Here is an 11,145-nt window from a genome sequence, read left to right as displayed (position 1 = left end):
GAGCTGCATTTTCCCACATCAACCACTTTTTTACATCGTCGCTGTGTCTACACCGATTTTTGTACAAACATAAAAATTACCTTCAGGGTCCTCAAAAGCCTGCTGATACTCATGGTGAAAGAATTATTTTGATATCTCTTATACTTTTTGAGTTACAGCGATTTGTTCGGGACCCTTTTTAGAGGATTTCTGAAAATCCATAAAAATCCAATTTAGATCATAATTTTTTACGCCTTTATTAAAATTTTTCCAGCAAGAAACGATAACTTTTCTTCTTCCCCTATCCGTTACGATTTAAATGCAGAAAAAAATTACGTCTCTACCATTTATGGATCAGGAGATATGAAGCGTTGTTCGGGGCAAAGTTCTCCATTATAATCCAATGGGACTTTTTGTGACCAAAGTGCCTGCACTTCTGTAGACGGCCGCTGCAGCTGTGTCAGTGAGTTTCCATGACGACGGAACTCTGAGGGCCAGAGGGAGACGCTCCATTGAGATACAATGGCAACTTTCATCGCTCACTGCAGTGGCTGTGATTAATGTAGAAATCTGAAATTCGCACAGTCACTTCCTCTTAACATTTTAAAATTTTCATGTGACTTTCAGCCATGTGTCAGTTTTCTGTCCCATTTGGGATTTCACATGCTTTCCTATTGGGCCTTTGCGTCCAACAGGACCTGGTATGATGCCCAGACACGACCCAATTGGCCAATACAGCACCACCCACATGGGGATTCGGGAAATGTAATCCTCATTGGTGTGGCATTTATAGTTTTTTCGCAAATCACCTCAGACCGACACAAACCCGAAACCTCCAAATGACGTCTAAAAATCCAAAACATCACATGTTTTCACATCGTCGCTACTCCTAAACCGTTTTATGTACAGACATGAGACTTTCACACATGAATGTCCCAACCCTTCTGGCACTCACAAAAAAGGAATTTTGTGGATAACTGTTACGGTTTTACCGTCTCTACGTCTCTTTACGTCTCTACCATTTACGGATCAGGAGATATGAAGCGTTGTTCGAGGCAAAGTTCTCCATTATAATCCAATAAGCAGTCTCTGACACAAAGTGTCTGCACTTCTGTAGACAGGCCCGCTGCAGGTGTGTCAGTGAGTTTTCATGACGACGGAACTCTGAGGGCCAGAGGGAGAGGCTCCATTGAGATAGAATGGCAACTTTCGACGCTCACTGCAGTTGCTGTGATCAATGTAGAAATCTGAAATTCACACAGTGACTTTCATTCATGAAAGTGACTGAACACAACCATGTTAGCGGCTAAGGGTTAGCATTTTGCTAACTCGAAGTAGCTCTAGGAAGGTCTCACCAACTTCTGCTTCACAGAGTTTGTACTTCCTTTAGACAAAAAGCTCCACAAAAAAATCGGGCTATACAGCACCACCCACCCGTGGGAAATGGTGCTACACACCATTTTGGTCAAATGTTGAGTTCTGGGCCCAGATTTGGTCAGGCTTAGTTGCTAAAGGAGGCCAATCTGACCCATGGCCTTTGGTGAGCTTTGGTGACATTAAGTATTTTCCATGCTGCTTGGATGCAGACCTTCTCCTGTCGGCTAGTTTTGACGAAGACAAATCCTTTTCACACTCAGAAGATTTGATTTAAAATCCCCAAGTGATAAAAGCCTATGACCTAGGAACTCGGAAGCTTTGGCTTTGAAGGTTACGCGCACAACCAGGCAGGCGCCTTCTTCAACTTCTTCAGAAGTTTAACGATTCTAGTTACAGGATAAAATGCCTTCTAGGTGCGTAGTTGGTGGCTGTAGTGTCGCCTATAGGCCTAGTGCATCTAGATTGTTTTTTTTCTTCTGTTAAAGGCTTGAAGTTACCTAACATGTCTGGGCGCGGAAAGACTGGAGGCAAAGCCAGAGCTAAGGCCAAGACTCGCTCTTCCAGAGCAGGTCTGCAGTTCCCAATGGGCCGTGTGCACAGGCTGCTGAGGTAAGGCAACTATGCTGAACGCAAAAAAAACCCCAAAAAACTATGCTGGACGCGTCGGTCCTGGAGCCCCAGTCTACCTGGCCGCTATGCTGGAGTACCTGACCGCTGAGATCCTGGAACTGGCTGGAAATGCTGCCCACAACAACAAGAAGACCAGGATCATCCCCCGTCACCTGCAGCTGGCTATCCGCAACGACGAGGAGCTCAACAAGCTGCTCAGAGAGTCACTATCGCTCAGGAAGGCGTTCTGCCCAACATCCAGGCTGTGCTGCTGCCCAAGAAGACAGAGATGCCCGCCAAGGCCAAGTAAACCTTCTTGGAAGCCACAAACCCTAACTCTAATTGGTCGTTAGCGAGAAAGTCGTAGTGTTAGCAGTGCTATTGCCGGATGCACGGTACTCGTTCTGTGTGTGACGTCACCTACCGGATCAGCCAATTGAGGAATGTTTGGGCTCTTTTGCATATACAGCGAAATTACTTCCAAATGGCGCACATAATTCACATATAATATACAGTTCTGTACTCTGGTGAGTATTTGAATGGATCTGCGTTAAAATACATTTTACGTGAGACTTAGACTTTAATATTAAGAACCAGAACTAGAACTCCCAGGAACAGATGATTTTAAACAAATTCTGTTTTTTCAGGAAGCAAGTTTCAAGCTCAAAGACTCTACCCCAACAATCACTCAATTCCCAATACACTAAAGTAACACATATCTTCATTGTCAAGTAAGTCCGTGACTTAAAAGAAAACCCAATACAACCACTCATAGTCAAGGATTAGATTGGCTACAAATCATTTTGATAATTAAAACATGACAATTAAATGAATTAATTGATTCTCTTACTAAACACGAGTTTGATTAAAACTGAAGGAGGGCGGCCATTTTTTAATTTCTTTTTCTTTGTTACATTGCTTGTAACTGGAGGGAGGCTGAGGCCCAGGGGAACTTATAAATATGTATATAGTTTGAGCTAGATGAGCACAATAAACCACCATCACCTCGAACACGACTGAGCCTGGCTTTTTGAAGAAAAAAGAACCCCATCACAAGTGGTGTCAGGAGTGGGATGGCCAGTCGTGGAAAGAAAGTGGTTCGGGGCCCAGGGTGGCCTGGATTGCGGTCTCAAACTAAGACTTTCCCAGTGCAGGTAGCAGCAGCAACAGGGGCGTAGGAAACTGAATGGGATACAGAGATGTCATCTGAAGAGGAAGAGGTGAAAGTGCAAATGGAGTCTTCCCCTGGTCCATCAGGGGTGTCGGCAGACCTGGTTACAATGATGAAGGCCTTTCTAGATGGCCAGCAGAGGAGAGAACAGGGCTTACTGCAGGAGCTACAGAACCTGAGGGTGTCACTGCATCCTGGAGCTCCTCGGCAGCATCCATATCAAACTTCACCTCCTGCGCCTGGGGCTTCAACTCCCCGCACAGGTACAGCTAGTAGCCCAAGACTGGTTCTGCCAACTCTTGTACCCCATCAGTGTGGGGTGGTTACCACACCATTGGTAGGGTCACTACCACTGACCCTCAGGGGGAGGGTGGAAACAATTAGAATGAATGTCGTGCCAAGACTACTGTTTGCATTCCAATCACTCCCAGTTTCCATTCCCAACTCCTTTATTAAAGAGATGGATAAAGGAATATCAAGGTTTGTATGGCAAAATCAAAGGGCAAGAATTAAACTCAAAACACTTCAGTCCTCAAAGAGTAATGCAGGGTTAGGCTTACCTGAATTAAAGGATTATTATTGGGCTGCTCAATTGAGAGTCATAGTATTATAGTTAGCAAAACATCAAGAGACAATATTGGTAGATATGGAGCAAAGGGCCTGTCCAAACTGTCCCTGGATACACTACCCTTTACAACAAAGATAGTTCAAAGAAATCTCAAAATTCAAAATTACTGGATTAAAGAAACAATTAATATTTGGTCAAGAATTAAAAAAAAATATTTCCCTGACTCTATATCAAAAATTGTAAAGATAGCTAAAATTCTACATTTTATCCCAGTTACTATGGATAAGGCTATCCATAGTATAATGTGGCTATAGTGTACAGCGCATTGGGTGGAAAAATGCTATATAAGTTCAGTCCATTTACCATTTGACAGCGCTGGAACTCAGGAACTTGACAGCACTAGAACTCCCAGGAACAGATGATTTTAAACAAATTCTGTTTTTTCAGGAAGCAAGTTTCAAGCTCAAAGACTCTACCCCAACAATCACTCAATTCCCAATACACTAAAGTAACACATATCTTCATTGTCAAGTAAGTCCGTGACATAAAAGAAAACCCAATACAACCACTCATGGTCAAGGATTAGATTGGCTACAAATCATTTTGATAATTAAAACATGACAATTAAATGAATTAATTGATTCTCCTCTTACTAAACACGAGTTTGATTAAAACTGAAGGAGGGCGGCCATTTTTTTATTTCTTTTTCTTTGTTACATTGCTTGTAACTGGAGGGAGGCTGAGGCCCAGGGGAACTTATAAATATGTATATAGTTTGAGCTAGATGAGCACAATAAACCACCATCACCTCGAACACGACTGAGCCTGGCTTTTTGAAGAAAAAAGAACCCCATCACAAGTGGTGTCAGGAGTGGGATGGCCAGTCGTGGAAAGAAAGTGGTTCGGGGCCCAGGGCGGCCTGGATTGCGGTCTCAAACTAAGACTTTCCCAGTGCAGGTAGCAGCAGCAACAGGGGCGTAGGAAACTGAATGGGATACAGAGATGTCATCTGAAGAGGAAGAGGTGAAAGTGCAAATGGAGTCTGCCCCTGGTCCATCAGGGGTGTCGGCAGACCTGGTTACAATGATGAAGGCCTTTCTAGATGGCCAGCAGAGGAGAGAACAGGGCTTACTGCAGGAGCTACAGAACCTGAGGGTGTCACTGCATCCTGGAGCTCCTCGGCAGCATCCATATCAAATTTCACCTCCTGCGCCTGGGGCTTCAACTCCCCGCACAGGTACAGCTAGTAGCCCAAGACTGGTTCTGCCAACTCTTGTACCCCATCAGTGTGGGGTGGTTACCACACCATTGGTAGGGTCACTACCACTGACCCTCAGGGAGAGGGTGGAAACAATTAGAATGAATGTCGTGCCAAGACTACTGTTTGCATTCCAATCACTCCCAGTTTCCATTCCCAACTCCTTTATTAAAGAGATGGATAAAAGAATATCAAGGTTTGTATGGCAAAATCAAAGGGCAAGAATTAAACTCAAAACACTTCAGTCCTCAAAGAGTAATGCAGGGTTAGGCTTACCTGAATTAAAGTACTATTATTGGGCTGCTCAATTGAGAGTCATAGTATTATAGTTAGCAAAACATCAAGAGACAATATTGGTAGATATGGAGCAAAGGGCCTGTCCAAACTGTCCCTGGGTACACTACCCTTTACAACAAAGATAGTTCAAAGAAATCTCAAAATTCAAAATTACTGGATTAAAGAAACAGTTAATATTTGGTCAAGAATTAAAAAAAAAATATTTCCCTGACTCTATATCAAAAATTGTAAAGATAGCTAAAATTCTACATTTTATCCCAGTTACTATGAATAAGGCTATCCATAGTATAATGTGGCTATAGTGTACAGCGCATTGGGTGGAAAAATGCTATATAAGTTCAGTCCATTTACCATTTGACAGCGCTAGAACTCAGGAACTTTGACAGCGCTGGAACTCAGGAACTTGACAGCGCTGGAACTCGGGAACTTGAGAGCCCCAGAGGGCACAGGCGGCGACTTGGGTGTACCGGAGGGCTCTGGCGGTGACTCGGGTGTGCTGGCAGCGCGGGCTCGGGTGCCAGAGGGCACAGACGGTGACTTGGGTGCACCGGAAGGCTCTGGCAACGACTTGAGAGCGCCGGCAGCAAAGCCCCGGGTGCGCCAGAGGGCACAGACAGCGACTTGGGTGCACTGGAGGGCTCTGGCGACGGCTTGTGAGCGCTGACAGCGAGGGCTTGGGTGCGCCAGAGGGCACAGACGGCGATTTGGTTGTGCCGGATGGCTCTGGCGACGGCTTGCTGCTTGGCTGATGACCAGATGAGCTGGTGGAGGACGGCCCGGACGCGGGAGGCGGCAGAGCAGCAAGGTCTCTGGTGGCGGAATTTGCGGAGGACGACCTCGGCGGGGCGCAGTCATCCGGTGACGGAACAGCAGGGTCTGTGGTGGCGGTCGTCACAGAGGGCGGCCCCGCCGTGGCAGAATCGGAGGCGGGTGGTGACCCCAGTGAGGTAGAGCCAGCCAGCAGCGAGGCAGCAGGATCTCAGGCGGCGGTCGTCGTGGAGGAGCAGAGTCTGTGGTGGTCGTCGTGACTGGCGACCTCGGCAGAGCAGAGTCTGAGGCAGAGCAGGCCCTTCATTGGCCGCTAAAGCAGGTCGACCCCCAATGGACTCTGGAGCCTTGACCAGAGGTGGGTTCCCCTGGACCCCTTCACAGGACTCGGGAACATTGAGAGAAGGCGGGTCCTCCTGGCCTGCCTCACAGGACTCGGGAATGTAGAGGGGAGGTGGGTCCTCTTGGACCCCCTTGCGCGACTCAGAAGCAGAGCAGCACCCTCGAAGGCCTCGGGCTGAGGCAGAGCAGCACCATCTGGACTCGGGCTATTCACTTTTCTCGTCGGCGGGCGGGTCTTTTCTTTCGGCGGCCGGCGGGTCTTTTTTCTCGGTGGCCAGCGTGGAAGAGGCGGGACCCTCAGGTGCTGGGGGTGCAGGAACGTACACACCCATGCAGGCTTGGGCCGTGGCGTGTGCCGCAGGAACCCTTGAGACGGCCGACTGCGCAGGTTGAGGGCTTTCGTCGGCCGGCGGGTTCTTTCTGTTGTCGGCCGGCAGGACGTCAACGAAGGCCGGCGGCGGCGGGACGTCAGCGAAGGCCGGCGGGACGTGCGCACCCACGCAGGCTTTAGCCGTGGCGTTCACAGCAGGAACTACCGGTGTGACTAGCGAAGCGGGAGCAGGACTTTGGCTGGCCGGCGGAGCAGGACTTTGGCTGGCCGGCGGAGCAGGATGGGGTCTTTCGACGGCCGGCGAACCAGGATGTGGTCTTTTGTTGGCCGACGGACCAGTATGGGGTCTTTTGTCGGCCGGGGGAGCAGGAATCTCTAATGAGGCCGGTGGCGAAGGGGCAGAAACTGTGGTGTGCGACGAACCTCCACGGATGGGAACAGTCCAGCTGGGGAACGGGTCGTCCCTGTCCCCATAGAAGAAGTCCCACAGATTGGGGCTCTGGCTGGTGGTGGCACCCTGGGGTAGCGAGGTGCAGATGCTGGAGGTGGTGCTTGGGAGTAATGGGTAGGAATTAATGGAGGCAGGTCGTCCCATCCATCCGTAATTAATTGTCTGGACGGGGGCTGCTGCAGGGGCCTGGACACCCTCCTCTGACTTCTAAGATATGCCCCTGCATCCTCTGGGGACCGAGGCTGCAGCACAGAGGGAGAAGGAGGCCGCCCAACTACCTTCACGCTGGTGAAGGTAGTTGGGTGGCAGTAAACAGAAACAAGGAGGTGAGGAGTTGGCGACGGTGGCTGACCCTCGCGGGAGGCATGCGGGGTGTCAGCCAGGAACGATGTGGGATTTCCTCTTCTTCGACCTTCGCGCCTGATCCGCACTGGTGGCTGACCCTGGCGGGGAACTTGCGAGGCGTCAACCCTGATCACCGCAGTCTCTCTGTGTCCAGAACTGATTAAACAGCTCAATGATCTGCAGTCCCGTTGGCTGGCTGGCTCCGGTAGGGGGTAAAGGGTATTTTAGGCATTCATTTAGATATGGATACATCTGTATATATTTTAGGAATAATCCCCACTGACATGATTGACAAAGACAATAATTATTTGATCAGAGTTATGCTTCTGACTGCGAAGAAGTGTATAACATATGCTTGGTTAAAACCACAACCTCCTAACATTACACAGTGGAGAGATAGAATTAGAAAAGTCTATATCATGGAAAAACAACATCAACACTACAACTTAAGATGGAGACCTATAACTAAATTCATATTGTAACCTTGACACCACTGTTTATGTATTTATTTATTTGCTTTTGTACCTTTTAAATTTATCTTGTATTAGTATTACTATGTTCTCTTATGGCTTTAATCTGTATTTTCATTATGTCTAGTGTTGTCCCTTTCACTGGAAGTATTGTGATTTATATATATCCATGTACTGTATGTGGTTAATGAAAATAGCTTTGTCTTAATGGGACCTGTCAGGATTCTGCAGGCAGTGCCGTGCAGCTCTCTGCCAGCACTTCCTGCTCTCTCTTCTCTCTCTCTGTGACAGGTGAGCAGTTGACAGATGGGCATGGTGCGCACCTGCGGCTCATTGTGGCTGCTCCGGCTGGAGCTTAAAAGGAGTGTTCAGGCAGCTGGAAGACGCCAGAGTGTTACCCCGTTGTGGTATGCCTAGGCCACAGACCTGTCTCCTGTGCTTTGTACCAGTGAGTTTTTGGAAACCCTGTTTTTGGGTTAATCTTGTCTCCTGTCCTCTCCAGTTTGCTGTGTTTTGGATTTACTCACCAGTGTTGGTTGCATGCTCTGAGGCCCAGCTTTCTGAATCCCAGCCTGCTCAGATTTTGCTCTGGCGTCTCCCCTCTTACTCCCTTGGTGATACCAAGCCGGGCGAGAGATACCCCTTTCTGGATTCACCTGGTTCGTTTGGACTATTCTGGTTCCTCCAGCTGCTCCTCCGGCCTGCTGCCGCAGTGGTGCTGTTCGGGCTCCCCGCCTGCGTTCCATCCGCCTGCTTACCTGTCACTCGTTCACCTGGTTACCACATTGAAGAGATCCCTGCCGAGTTCCACTTGCTCCACTTCCCTCAGCCCGGTTTGCATGCTCTGTGGTAAGCTGCCCCTTCTTTCGTGCTTCTGCCGTGCACTGGAGTTATCTAACCACTCTCCTCTCGTCCTAGATCGAGCGAGTCCTGGCATCACGTCTCTCACTGGCGCAGCCCCGTCATGATTTGTCCCTTCGTTCTCCTCTGTTCGTCTGAGTGTCTAAAATAAACATCTTAAAACTGGTTTCTGCCTCCCGATTGTGTCCTGCATGTGGGCCAAACACCTTAAAACCATGACAGAAGAACACTCTGTTCACACAGACCCAAAAGACATTTTCGGGAGGCAGCTTGCTGCCCAACATGAGCAGTTATGGGACCTCGGGCCAGTTGTCCGCGTTATGCTGAATCAGCTGCAGGGGTTGACAGCCCAAGTCAGACAGCTGTCAGACGCAGTGAGCGCCATCCTGCAGGTTCTCTCCTCCGCAGCATCCAGCGCTCCGCCCCCTAGTAATCCGTCAGCTGATTCATCTGATCAGCCCCCCTGTCTGTGAAGGCTCGTCTCCGACCCCTGAGAAATTCTCCGGAGACAGTGGCGATTGTGGGGGTTTTCTTTTTCAATGTGCCCTTGTTCTTAATCGTTCTCCCCGCTCCTTTGCCTTAGATCATACCAAGATTTCTTTGTTTTACAGTTATTAACCGGCAGAGTTCTTGAATGGGCTGAAGCACGCTTCCCAGACTGCCGATCTTTCGACTGCACTTTGGAGGAGTTCATCAATGGATTTAAGACTGTGTTTTCAGCCGAAATAGATCCTGTACAGCAGCCCCGTCAGTTACTGGCGCTTAAGCAACGCGGACGCTGCGTTTCCGACCTTGCGGTTGAGTTTCGCACTTATGCTGCCAACGCTGGCTGGGAAGCTCGGCCGTTAAAGGCTGTCTTTTTTCAGGCTCTGGATGAGACTCTGAAGGATGAACTGGCTCGCTTAGAAGAACCTAGTTCTTTTGAGTAGCTTATTTCTCTTGCCATTCGGCTAGATGACAGATTACGTTGCAGGGGCCGGTGAGAGAGACCTTCGCGCCAGCCAGCTCTGTTTTCTCACGGCTCGTTTCCTTTTCAACCCGTAGTCGCTCCTTCTCCTTCTCTGTTCCCCGAACCTGTTCCGAACTGGTCCGAGCCTACCCCCCTTCCGGAGCCAGAACCCATGGTGATTGGCCAGGTTCGCCTTACCCCGGAGGAGTGACAATACTGCAAAAAGACCAGTTTATGTATTTACTGTGTGTCTCCGGACCATTTTATTTCCATGTGCCCTATGCGGCCAAGAAGACGAGGTCCACCGGCTTTAGCCGGGAGACCGGCTGACCTGAAGGGCTGTATTGAGAGACAGTCGTGTTTAGGGTGAGAGCTTGCCACAGAGAGCGTGGACCAACACTCTGTGGTGTACCTGAACCGGGCCACCCCTGTTTCCCAGCCTAGACCTGAGCCCTGGCTTATCTGGGGGGGGGGGGTCCGTTTTTCTCTGGCGAACTGGCCGCATCCTACTGCGCCAGCCCCTGTGGGTCCACCTTTGTCGCCAGCCCCTGTGGGTCCACCTTTGTCGGCAGCCCCTGTGGGTCCACCTTTGTCGGCAGCCTCTGTGGGTCCACCTTTGTCGGCAGCCTCTGTGGGTCCACCTTTGTTGCCAGCCCCTGTGGGTCCACCTTCGTCGCCAGCCGCTGAGGGGTCTCAAGTCGCCGGCTTCAGCGTCCCCTCCTGGCCTGCAGTCGCCGGCTCCTGTGTTCCCTCCAGGCCTGAAGTCGGCGTCACCTGTGTTCCCTCCTGGCTTCAAGTCACTGGCTCCTGTGTTCCCTCCTGGTCTCAAGTCACTGGCTCCTGTGTTCCCTCCTGGTCTCAAGTCACCGGCTCCTGTGTTCCCTCATGGTCTCCAGTCACTGGTTCCTGCAACCGCCCCTTTGTTGGCTGCTAGAACTTTCCTAGTTTCTCCCTAAGCTTCCCTTAGTTCGCCCTGGTTGGGTAGTTTTTTGTTGCCCCCCGTCCTGAGCGTCCCTCCGCCCACCCTAGTTGGGTTGTTTTGGATTCTGGCCCTCCATCCTGAACCTCCCTCCGCCCACCCTGGGTGGGTCGTTTTTTTGCTTTCTTTTTTGTTTTTTCCGTCTGGAAGCCGGCCTGGGGGGGGGGGGGGTAAGGATTCTGCAGGCAGTGCTGTGTAGCTCTCTGCCAGCGCTTCCTGCTCTCTCTTCTCTCTCTCTATGACAGGTGATTGCAGGTGGTCGTGGTGCGCACCTGCGGCTCGTTGTGGCTGCTCCAGCTGGAGCTTAAAAGGCCCGGTTCGCGTGCTCTGCGGTGAGCTCCCTCTTCTTTCGCGCTTTTCCCGTGCACTGGAGTTATCTAACCGCTCTCC

The 11,145-nt window shown here is 50.0% G+C and overlaps 1 pseudogene; it reads left to right on the top strand.

The window, feature by feature from the left end:
• The first annotated feature begins 1,858 nt into the window (after positions 1-1,858).
• Positions 1,859-2,275, top strand: LOC118559676 (annotated as a pseudogene).
• The last annotated feature ends 8,870 nt before the right edge of the window (positions 2,276-11,145 follow it).

Source organism: Fundulus heteroclitus, unplaced genomic scaffold, assembly GCF_011125445.2.
Source record: "Fundulus heteroclitus isolate FHET01 unplaced genomic scaffold, MU-UCD_Fhet_4.1 scaffold_336, whole genome shotgun sequence".
Lineage (NCBI taxonomy): Eukaryota > Metazoa > Chordata > Actinopteri > Cyprinodontiformes > Fundulidae > Fundulus > Fundulus heteroclitus.
This window is presented reverse-complemented; position numbering and strand designations above follow the sequence as displayed.